Source organism: Canis lupus, chromosome 3 (genome assembly GCF_048164855.1).
Source record: "Canis lupus baileyi chromosome 3, mCanLup2.hap1, whole genome shotgun sequence".
Taxonomy (NCBI): Eukaryota; Metazoa; Chordata; class Mammalia; order Carnivora; family Canidae; genus Canis; species Canis lupus.
This window is the reverse complement of record NC_132840.1, coordinates 52,611,298-52,619,825: the sequence shown is the minus strand read 5'-3', so window position 1 is coordinate 52,619,825 and position 8,528 is coordinate 52,611,298. Positions and strand designations below refer to the sequence as shown.

At 42.6% G+C, this 8,528-nt stretch overlaps 1 long non-coding RNA gene across 1 annotated transcript; it reads right to left on the bottom strand.

The window, feature by feature from the left end:
• Nucleotides 1-1,636: 1,636 nt before the first annotated feature.
• LOC140624958 (uncharacterized) lies at nucleotides 1,637-6,146 on the bottom strand. Its single transcript, XR_012024378.1, has 3 exons — nucleotides 5,279-6,146; nucleotides 3,530-4,307; nucleotides 1,637-3,212 (listed from the first exon to the last, which is right to left on the bottom strand). It is a non-coding gene; the product is annotated as an uncharacterized lncRNA (long non-coding RNA).
• Nucleotides 6,147-8,528: the final 2,382 nt, after the last annotated feature.

Genomic DNA, 8,528 nt, shown 5'->3' with positions numbered 1-8,528 from the left:
CACCCCGAGGGACTATAAGGGAAGTCACCTTGCTCTCAGCAGGAGCAATGACTCCCATTGATTTACTATTCAAATTCACATCACTTGGTGGTTCAAAAAACTCAAGTTGTGAATTTTATTTAGTGTTCCTAGACTGGCAGATACCCTGAATGCTTGGCAGAAACAAAAAATGGAAGCAATTATTAACTTCAGAAAAAACAAATAGTTGTACAAGATCTGCTTAATGGTGAACAGTATTTATACAGTTATAATATGGAAAACACTACATATGGATTTAACAAAAAGTTGAAATATAATTCTATTGGGAGAATGAAAGGGAAAAGAGGGTAAAAGTGACTATAATAGGGAACTAATAGTTAATGTCTGAAGTTAATAGAAGAATTTCTAGTATTTAGAAATTTGAGATTAAGTAGCAATGACAATTAAGGTTGGAACTCTTTGAAGGAGTTGCTTCCTGGGACTTGAAAGGTTAAGTTTTAAAAAAAAAAGCCTTTTAGCACTATTTGACTTTTAAAATTATTGGAATAGAATATTTTGTTTAAAATAAAAAACTCTAAACATAAAGGCAGTGTTAAAGCAAATTATGCAAATAGAAGCCAAGTAAAAACACTGTGATGTCAATACAAAAGTAGAATTCAAGACAAAAATATATCAGACAAATATTTTCTTTATTGAAGCTTATAGCCCACCAGAAAAATATAAAATCATGGATATTTAGGGCCTCCTAAACATGATTAAAATAGATAAATCAAAAACTGTTTCAAGTTGCATAAACAGTTGCCACAAACAGCTACTTTTGAGGCATTAGCATATCTCTTTTAGTCATTGTTCAAATAAAAGCAACAAGGGGGGAAAGGATAAGGAAAGAATTTAAATACTACTAATAAAGTGGATTTAATATGCTACGCTATGCTATAATATGATAACATACTGCTGTTAGAAATTACATGAATCACGCATTCTTATTATGAATCTGTAAAACTAGAAATAAATAACCAAAATGTAATAATAAAATAATCCTGATCATCTGGAGATGTTAATGTACTGTCCTCAGTAGTTCTTGGAAGAAAGGAAACATTAATCCTTCAATTAAACTATATTTAGAAAGCAATGATCATGTGAATAGTACAAATTAAAACTTATGGGAAGTGACTAACAGCATTGTTCAAAAAATTCATAATCATAAATGCCTTCATTCCTAGACAAAGCAAAATGAAGAAAATGATTGCTGACTCAAGAAATTGGACAAAGAAAAATAAAAGAAAATTTTAAAAAATGGAGCAGGGAATATAGGAAAAATAAGATAAATGAAATGTATATAAATAACATAAGAACAGAAATTAATGAATTGGAATTTATAAAAAATAAATAGTAAAAGTTCACCTTGTCTAATAAAAAATAGAGATCACTTAAAAACATAACTTTAGGCATTAGAAAATATGTATAATTGTAGCTAGCAAATAGATAAAATACTGTGGAAATATTTATAAAGCCCAAAGCTAATAAGTTTGCAAACTTTAGGAAAATATAAATTAGAAATATTTACTAATGTAGAAAATCTCAAATAAATATTTAGTCAAGAGAGAAATTGAAAAAAGTCAAGATATTACCAGGAATAAATGTGTTAATTCTAGACAGTTTTTTTTAGATAAAGATTTTATTTATTTATTCATGAGAGACCCAGAGAGAGAGGCAGAGACAGGCAGAGGGAGAAACAGGCTCCATGCAGGGAGCTTGACGCGGAACTCGATCCTAGGTCTCCAGGATAACACCATGGGCTGAAGGCAGCGCTAAAGCGCTGAGCCACCCGGGCTGCCCAATTCTAGACAGTTTTATAGGCAAATTCTTTCCAACTTTCAAGGGACAGATAATCCCCATAATGTAAAAACTGCTCTACATTCTATCACTTTCTAATTGCATATTGGAAAAACACTCAATCTCTCTGAACCTCAGTTTTAACTAATAAAGTAATAATAATAAATATACCTGACTACCAAAATGTAAGGAATCACAAGATACACTTAAAAAAATTCTAGACTTGATAAGAAACTATAGGAATGTGGTGAATTATAAAATCTCAATACCATGATAATCTAAACAATCACATTTGGAAAACGTCACAGGGAAAAGGTCCCATTTACATAAGTAACCCCCCCCCCAAAAAAAAAAACCCTGCAACAAGAATAGTACAAGTCACACTAGTTTGCTAAGGGTCAGAAAGAATATTTGAATACAAGAGATACAGATTTAGGATTACAGTAGGGTTGACACGATTTGATTGTGGAAAATATGACGTATGTGGTCAGTCCGATGCTGAATTTATAATTTCACTGTGGAATTTATTTTGCATTTTGAATGATTTTTATGAAAGTCCTGGCCAGATTATTTTCCATGACTTTCAACAAAGCAGAGTATCTACTGTCATACAATTCTTTAGCTTACATTTAGTTTTCTACTGAACACTGATGAACAAATAGATTTTCTGTGTTTAATTTGTATTATTAGTGGGTTTGCTTCTATATTCTGAAGAGATCTCTTCTTTTGCCCAAATGGTGACTCATATAAGTGAAATACACAAGGGTTCTCATGATTAAGTCACCAAGGAGGCATGAGGGACCTCCCAAGAGGCCAGAGCAAACAACCATCTCCACCACTGGTCTGGCATTTGGGGCAGCGAGAGGAGAACATGCAATTAGACATAACACATCTCTCTGAAAGCCCAGGGCGAATGTCAATTCCCAGGGATCTGTATTTCCAAAAAAGATCCATGACATAAGTGATTACTGGACTACAGCTGTTTCCCTGGAGTCCCCCATGGCTGCTACTTTATCATCTGGCAGGAGTTGGGAACACTCTTCTACCCCAGAATCTGGTCTAGCAACGGGGTTCAATAGAGATCTGGGGAGTTTAACTACAACTCCCCGCAGGCCAGAACAGTAGCATGCCAATCCACGGGAATGCGAGCACAAAGGATGGGCAGATTCTTCAGAACAGGCTAAAATGAATTTCACACACACATCCACCACTTGTATGTGTCCTAATAGTCCCATCGTGAGCCCTTTCTCACCTTCCAGAGACAATTTTTTCGCATTTGTGTGATACCCACGTTGGTGAATGTAGTGCTGTGTGTTGTTTCCAGAACCTCTGATGATGCTTGCTTCATCACCATCAAAAGACACTGACCGAGTGCCACCTGTGTTCAGGAAATGGGCCTGGGAGCCAAAGGTACAGAAAAAGTCCAAGGTAGTTTCTGTTAACTGAGAGGTTTGCAGTTTTTGTTGTGTAACCTGATTTGAAAACAACATCCAGGTAAAGCAGTATCAGCCAAGGGCTAAGTGATGATGATGTTTGGAAGGTTGAGGATTAATGGGAGTGAGGTGGGGAAGGGATGGATGGAGGGTCCGGGTTTGGTGGCTCGCTTGGACACCTACATCCTAGGGGAATGGGGGCTGGAGTCCTGCTTTATTAGAGGCCAGGAAAATACCCCAAACCTCAACCCCTCCCACACCCTCACCTACCGCAGACATACCCCAAAGCAGAACTCTGCGGGAATATGGCTTCCTCTCTGTGAATTTAAGATGGCCAGGCTCCCATGGCAGATCCTGGGTGGAGAGGCTGGAAGAGGAGTTGAGGGCCCAAGGTGAAGGAGGGCAGCCTTGCCAGAGGGGCCGGGGGCTCTGTGCTGAATCACGTGGTCACAAGAGAAGCGGGAGAAAAGCCACGGGCTGAGGCCTTCACATCTCAGCAAACTCCCCACCAGCATTTCAGAGCCCCCACCTCGGAGCTCTGCTTCATTTCCATTCTCCTTCATCATGAGGGCTGCAGATGGGATAAGACTTCCTGAGAGTGTCTCTTCTCTCTCCAGAGATAGGATCATAAAACATGGGCTTAAGATGACATAATATGGGCTTACAATGACATCAAATGGGCTTACCCTGGGCACCTGACCAGCATAAATTCAGGAGCGTCATTCACCCGCAGAGAGCTCGACTTTGGTCGAGCATGAGGCGGGGTCTGGGGTATTTGCCCAGCCGCTAATAAAGCAGCACACCATTTCCCATTAGGCTTAGGCTGTGGGCACCCACACCTGATGCCAAACGTCAGCACCTCTGTTTGCCCCTCTTCAGCTCTCTCTCACTAGCCCCCATTGACCATCCTCACCACCCAGAATACCTTACGCATCCATGGTCTACACAATTCACTTGGCCAGCAGCTCATCTTGCTTTACCTTGAAATTATTTTTAAGTCATAATTATCCAATAAATAGGCTGGAGCTAGGACTCTGGCTCTGCCACTTGACAGTTATCCTAAACAAGAAGATGAGGGGGGTTAGTTATCAAATCTCGCCTCAGTTAACACCACTAATCATTAGGCAAATGCAAATCAAAACCACAGTAAGCTATTACCTCAGCCTGTCAGAATGATTATTATCAAAAACACAAGAGATGCAATAGCTAAGATATGCAGACAACTGAGGTGTCCCTTGATGGGGTAAAGAAGTCATGGTATATATGCAATGGAATATTATTCAGCCATTAAAAATGAGGAAATCTTGCCATATACAACAATATGGACAGACCTTGAGGGCATTATACTTATATTATAAGGGAAATAAGACTGAGAAAAACAAATCCTCTAAAGACATATCCTCACTTATATGTGGAATATAAAAGAAAAAATAGGGATCCCTGGGTGGCGCAGCGGTTTAGCGCCTGCCTTTGGCCCAGGGCGCGATCCTGGAGACCTGGGATCGAATCCCACGTCGGGCTCCTGGTGCATGGAGCCTGCTTCTCCCTCTGCCTGTGCCTCTGCCTCTCTCTCTCTCTCTCTCTCTCTGTGACTATCATAAATAAATAAAAATTAAAAAAAAAAGAAAAAAGAAGTGCATAAGTGCATAGAAAAAGAGATTAGATTTGTGGTTACCGGAGGTGAAGGTGGGGGATAGGGTTGGATGAAAGCAGTCAAAAGGTGCAAACTTGTATTTATAAATATTTTTTTAAAGGGGGAAAAAAAAACTTCACCCAAGGTGGGAGCGGGTTCATTCCTTGGCAAGGCAAATTTGAGATAGATCTGGATGTTTGGGCAGAAGTTCCAGGATTCACATTGGCCAGGAGGAAACTAGTCTAGGAAGGGAGAATGATGTGAGCATTCTCTTGCTGAAGGGAAATCATGCAGCTCCCTAGGAAGCATCGAGAAGCCAATGCTGTTGGAGGGAGTGAGCTGTGAGTAGGGAAGCTGTGGAAAGGCACACCTTGAGTGTCCAGCTGGGGAGATTCACCAAGCCAACCGTGAATCCTGTTGAATCATATCCTGACCTTCCAGTATCCTCTTTGACTTGCTGCTCAAAGTGTGGCCCGTGGAGCAGTAGTAGCACAGCATCGCCTAGTGAAAAGGCAGTCTCAGGCCCCACCCTAGCCAGCTTGGAACAGGATCTGTATTTTCACAGGATCCCAGGTGACTCGTGCGCATGTTAAACCTTGACAAGCACCGTTCTGTTACGCACATTGTTAAAAGCCCAAGCCTCCCTCAAAGCCTTAAACGGGAACAGATGGGTCTCAAATGTAGCTGACAACTGGGTTTCCAGCCATTGCCTCGAACCCCCTTTCTCCAGCAGCTCCCTGCATTGTCCACAGAGCTGGTGCATCCAAAGCTCTCACACTCCAGAAGGCAGATGCAGGGATTGGCGTGCGGGCTCCTCGGCCTGTCCTCCAGCACTCCCAGGCATTCTGTTGCTGTTTGTCTGTCCTGAGACTAGAACAGGAGAAGCAGGAGGCTAGAAGGACCGCTTATCCTTGTCAAGCCCAGGATTCTAGAAAGATTGGGGGGTTCAAAAATATTAATATTTCCTGTGTAAAAAAAGTTCTGGATTTGTTGTATTGGTCTTTAACTTGCCCCAGCCCTGCTTTAACTAGACATTTATCATAGTTAAAGTATAAATAATACCATTAGCCTTCCAAGCAATGATAAAATTAGCAGTGTAAACAAAGCAAGTAAGTGACCTTAGTCAGACCCCTCGCTGACTCTGACCCAACACCTACTAAGACGATTAGTCAGGGCAAATTTGAACAGGGCAAAGGGGCTCTGGGGAGGAGAGAGTCTCTCCCTGTTTATTTCCCGAGAACCATCCAATGCACAGGACCGGTTCCTAAAACGTCTGCAGATGATTAGGGCTCTGGATGTCTGAGCTTCAGCCCAGCTTTGTGCCAAACTCTGTCACGGTTAGTTTTCTCCAAGAGGAAAGTTCCTTCCAACTTAAAATTTTCTTGCTGTTAGAAGTCCAGCTCCCTGAGAAGGGAGCATTCCCTCACAGAGCTCCTGCAGGCCCCGATGCAGAGTGGGAAACCAGCCACGGTGGCCGCTCCCCTTCTCGGTGAAGGTGGGGTCCTGACAGGGTGAATGAAAAGTGCATCTGTTGGCTTGAGACGGACATACCGGTATAAACCGTCCCCACCCCTTCCAGAAGGCCTTCCAGACCAGCCATGGCCAAAGTGAGCTCTCTTTTCTCTAAACTGCATGTTGGCATTAACTGACTTTGGACCCCCTTGGTTGGGCTCCCTTTTGGGGGTTTGTTTCCTGTCTTGATTGCTAATTTCTTGATGGCAGAGGCCTCGTGTGACACTTCTTTTTGTCTTCCATGTTGAAAAAGCCCAGTAGCTGAGTCACAGGACCTGGTTTATTGTCCTGGTTTAATGAGTGAAGGAGGGAAATGCTTCTTCTTTATTCTTTCTAGCATCTCCCAGAGGACGATCTAATCTAGCTACGTCAAGTTGCAGGTATTAGGGGCCATTTCGATGAGTGGGCCATGTGTTAAAGTGTCCAGTTTGCAGGTGAGAGCATGTGCATATGCATGTGTGTTGCATGTTTGTGTGTGTAGATATTCATGTATATGTGTATATGCACACGTGTGTGCACATCTGTGTAGGTGTGTGCATATAGGTTTATGCGTGCATGCACGTGTTTGTGTATGCATGCACAAATATGCACACAACTGTACGTGTGTGTATGCAGATATGCATACACATGTTTGTGCATACACATGCATTTACATGTGCACACAACTGCATATGTGTGTACATGCGAGTGTGTGCACATGTGTGTCAGTATGCCTGTGTGTGTGAATGTGTGTGTGTGTCCCTGTTACTTTCTTCTCCTAGGCAGCTGGAATAGTAAGCTCAGAGTGGGATAGCCTCTCTCTCTGTATCCTCATCACGCGCACACCTAACAGATTGGGGGTTAGTTGGAAATTAAGCCATGCTAGCACTAGTTATTAGTGGCAAACAGAGCAAATATACACCCAGCCCCGGCTGCCCTGGGGTCTTTCAGGCTCCATCTCCCTCTTCCGCTTCATGTCCGCTGGCTCCAGGATCATGGCTGTTGTAGCAGAGCACTCAGCACTGAGCATGAGAAGTCAGGCTCACCAGCCCATTTGCCATTTCTCCCCAGGCCGGCTCTTCTCACAGTAAAACAGCTGAGGAAGGGTGTCTCTGGCATGGCCCCCCCATCCACTTCCCTCGGTTCACATCTGGATCCCAGCTCCTGTGCCCCAGCTCCGAGCCTTCTAGCAAATCATGCAAACTCTTCAAATTCCAGGTTTCTCCTCTGTCAAATGGAGACCATGGTATTAACGAGCATGCTCACAGGGATTTAAATGAAGCGACATTGGCAACTGCTTAGGATAAATTGTAGGAGCTTCCTCAAAAGGAAATTTCTTACTGTCTTTCCCCTCAGGCTTGGTGTGGTTTCCTGATGAAATGAAGACAGTGAATCTTTATCGGACAGTTGATTGAACAAACAAGATGTGTTTCTTACCTGCAATTAATTGATGATTGAATGCGTCTATCGAGGAGGGGTTTTATACTTTCGTGTTGGGCCCTAATGGAGTATGAATATTCTGGTAGAGTGGGAGGGCATATTCATCTATCGAAAATTGGCTTCAAGGACAAATATATAACATTCTGTCAACTGAGAAGGCCATCTGTTGGAGTTGGTGTCCTGGTAGGGGGCTCCCTTCATTAAACCAGCATGGTTTTATTGCTGTAAACAAATTGATTGATTTTTTTTTTTTCCTGGATGTGGCTACTAAGAGCTTGACTTCTATAAACATATTCTCAGCACAGAAAAAAAAAAAAAAAAAGACAAAGACACTGATGTATCCTTCTCCAAATTAAGCTCTTCCATCTAATCTGTTGAGGCTTCTGTGCCCAAGATTGTAGGAAACCCGGCTCCAACAGGAAGGACAGTCCCCTGATAACAGCCCCGGGGCGTCGTGCTGTGCCCTGTGCAGTGTCACTGCCCTGCGGACGGGCCAGCTTATTCCAGTCTCCACTCACCTGGTTGCCTGCAGTCTGAGGTTGGAGAAATGCATCTTCTTGCTGTGAGCCCTGATGTCCACTTGCACACTTAGGAATCAAAGCTGGGTGAAGCCCCCCAGGAGTCCCTGCCAACCTCTTACAGTCCTCTCTTCCTACCCTGGTTTCGTCTTTTCTGTCTACAAGCAAATTTATATCTCTTGTCTGCTAAGACAAAAA